This window comes from Serinus canaria, chromosome 1 (assembly GCF_022539315.1).
Source record: "Serinus canaria isolate serCan28SL12 chromosome 1, serCan2020, whole genome shotgun sequence".
Classification (NCBI taxonomy): Eukaryota; Metazoa; Chordata; class Aves; order Passeriformes; family Fringillidae; genus Serinus; species Serinus canaria.
This window is the reverse complement of record NC_066313.1, coordinates 113847042-113850637: the sequence shown is the minus strand read 5'-3', so window position 1 is coordinate 113850637 and position 3596 is coordinate 113847042.

Here is a 3596-nt window from a genome sequence, read left to right as displayed (position 1 = left end):
GGACACAGCTGTGGAGATCCTTCAGCCAAGGAAAAACAGAGACAATTCCTCCCAGGCTGAGCCTGGGAATCTTAGAGGAAAGAATTCAAACAATTATTATCTCTCTTTCTGTAACCGTTGTTTATAGTTATGGTTCTCCAGGGTGTGCTATTCACAGTCACCAACAGTGGGAGATTCACATTCTCTGAACAATCCCCTCACCCAGGATTTCTCTCCTGGGAAGCTGAGAAGCCTCAGAGAAAAGGAAAACAATTCTGATCTCCTTTGCTTCTCCTGTGCTGTGCCCATGTGGAATGTGTTTGGGGATTGTTCACCCCCAGGTGATTGTTCCAGTGCATTCTGCTGGGAGCTGTTTTCACTCTTTGCCCAGTCAGGGCCAGGCTGGGTCAGGGCTCTGGAGAGAGTCACCAGTTTGCATTATTGTCTTTTTAGCCTTCTGTCTGTGTCCTTTCTGTATTCTTTAGTATAGTATTCTTTAATGTAATATAGTATCATAAAATAATGAATTAGCCTTCTGAGAACACAGAGTCAGTTCATCCTTCCTGCCTTCATTGGGGCACCCCACAAATACAATACACCTTAGTGAGTCCCATCATAAAAGACTCTCTACTTTCACTGAACGCAGCCTTCTGATCCACCTGGAGACTGGAGTCTTTCTTTCCATCCCTGACTCAACAGCAGCACCCCTGCCCTCAGCCAACAGCACAGGGATTCCATCCCACTGCTGCAGCCTTTGGGTGACATTCACCCAGTTTGGGGCACAAAGGGCTCGTAGGCTGCGGGACACGGTGGCTGTGCCAGCAGTGCCCCTGGATGGGCACATTGGTCACATCTGGTTGAAATGTGGACAACAAATGCACTGGGAACTGTCCCCACCTCTTCCAGCAGAGTCATGATTTCATCTCTTAAGCACCCACAGACAGGAAAGAATCATGCCTTGAGTAGGTCTCATCAGGTCCTTTGCACAGCTGCGCAGGACAGGACTAAAACTGTCATACAAATGCTCTAAAAATGTGTTTTAATATATTTTACACATATGTTTTATCATAATATGTTTATATACATATTTTATATATACATATATATACATATATGTATATAAATATATATTATTTATTATGTACATATTTTATGTTATATACGTATTTATTCCTAAATAAAAGTAAAGAAATCTGTATCTAATAAACAAATTATAATAAAATATGAGACAGAACTAAGCAATGAATATCTGTATAATAAATAACTATACAATAAACAGATATACAAAAATAAAAATGTAATTGTTCATCTCCTTTTCACATTTAATAAACATATTTCAGTCTGAATGCTGTGATTGGTCTAGAAGCTTTTAAGAGTGCAATCCTGCTCAGCAGTAAATGGCAAAGGCAGATTTCAGGAGAGATTTTATCCACGGACAATTGCTTGGAGGACACTTCAGCAGAGCAGCACATTCAGTAAAAGACAACTGTTCATCTCACTGGCACACTGACATTTCGAGCAGCTCCTCAGCAATAGTTCGTGGCAGATTAGTTTGGATTTGTTTCAGAAATGTTATCATAGGTCACATCTGCAAACTTAATTTCTCCCCACGTGCTGCATGTGGACAAATGTCAGAGAGAAAAATGCACCCCAGAAGGTGACCTTTAAAGGGGTGCTAATGGAGAAACCAGCCCTTAGCTTGGAGAGGGATCGTAAATTAAAGGTACCACAGACAGCAGCAAGTGGTGCTGCTGCCTTCTCCCAAGGAATGACAGCCCCTGGGTTTAATTCATTCTGCAGCTCCCAAGGCAAACAGGAGCTAAATGGGGACACTGAGGGAGAATATTCCAGGCAAGATGTTCATGGAGCTGTGATACACCAAGAATTCTGCTCGGAGCTGCTGAGACAGGATTACACTGCCTTTGCTCCCTACTAAACCCAGTTTAACTCTCTCTATTTCATCCTTCCTGAATTGCCCGAGTACAAAGTAAGGAATTCTCAGAGCCCAGCCCTGGGAACTGCAGAGTTTTGGGGGTTATTTGCTTTTACATGTCAGCTGTTGTGCTCTAGGTGTACAAACAGAGCACGTGCCTCATGCTCTACCAGGACTGATTTCCTTGAAAAAGACTTTTCTCAGCCTTTTTGTGGGGTAACAATCCAGAGTGTCAGGCTTTCTCCTTCCTTTTGTCACTGCCTGAGAAATAATCCCTGGAAGTGGCTGTGAATGTGAAGATGAGTTACCAACTGCTCTGTCTCTAACAAGGGCACCAACGCTCTCTGCCAGGCTCCAGAATGGTACAACAGTTAGCAATGAAAAGGAAAGTGGTTTTAAAAGCAATTCCACACCCACACCCCCCCGCCCTGCCAATAATCTCACAATTCTGTGAAGTTTCTAAAGCAGAATGAATGAAAGTTCTGAACTGGGAAGAGAGTGAAAGCAAGCAGTGCCTCCAGCCCTTTGGGAAAACTTCACTTTCCCATTCCACCTCCCCGTGAGGACACTAAGGATGTTTTTTACAAAGCCAAGCAAAAGCATGCTGGAAGAGAGGAACTTTGGTGAGTGAGTTGGTCCAGGAGGGAAGGCTGGGGTGAGGGACAGAGGTGCTGGAGGAAAAGAGAGCTGCAAGGACTCCTGGTGCTGGGAGGAAGGCTGTGGAGAGGGACTTCTCAATGGAATTATTTTCCCTTACCGTGTCAGACCCAGCTCTTAGCCCGCACAAAAGGAGTCCTCCAGAAGGATCTTCCTGCAGTTCCTGCTTCAGCTCCAAATGATTTCTGATCTCCTAGAGCACAGGATAAGAGGTGGAAGAGGCAGCCAGACCTGTGCCTGCCCTGCCCCCCTTGATCCTCCACCCTCACCGGAGGATCCCCAGCAGCATCCCCTCAGTGCCTCCCACCCTTCAAGCCCTCTCCACACCCTCAGCACTGTGGACCCTCCTCTCTCTCCATCTTCCTTGGTTAAGGTCACAAACAGCTCCTCCTACCAGCCTGTCTGACCATGGAAATAGGATTCAGTCAGCCCCGGAGGAGAAAAAACCCAGCTCCAATGTGCCACAAAGCTGAGCTCGGCACTCAGATCCCAAGCAAGAACAACTTAATATCATCTGCCAGGGGAAGGATCTCAGAGAGGAAGACAAAAAACTATGCTAGAAAATCTGAACAGTTTTGTCACTTGTTGTTCGTGTAATTATAAACTTTTAAATTTGTTTCCTGTGATCGTCTTTATTTTGGAAACATTGAAGCAAAACTGAGCAGCCCCAGGTAAAACCCAGCAGCCGGCTCCAAGGCTGCAGGATGGGTGTGGAGCTCCCGGAGGACTCCCACGCCTCAGCCGGGCACAAAAGCCCCTCTCCCTTCCCGGGCTGCATGGCAGCACACAAGGAGTGAAATCAGAGTTCTCCTGATTTCCTAGGCTTGCCCTGCACCACTGATCCAGAACCTCCTCCAAGTGCAGTCAGTGAGAGCAGACAGATCAGGTGTGCTTCTGGATCTTCTGTTTTTGCTCAAATCTTCCCATTCCTGGCATGGCACTGAAGTGTCGACCTGCAGGTGGGATCACACCTGATGTCCCCCAGGCCTCTCCTCTGGGCTGGAGCCCTGCAGGGCAGCTCCACCAT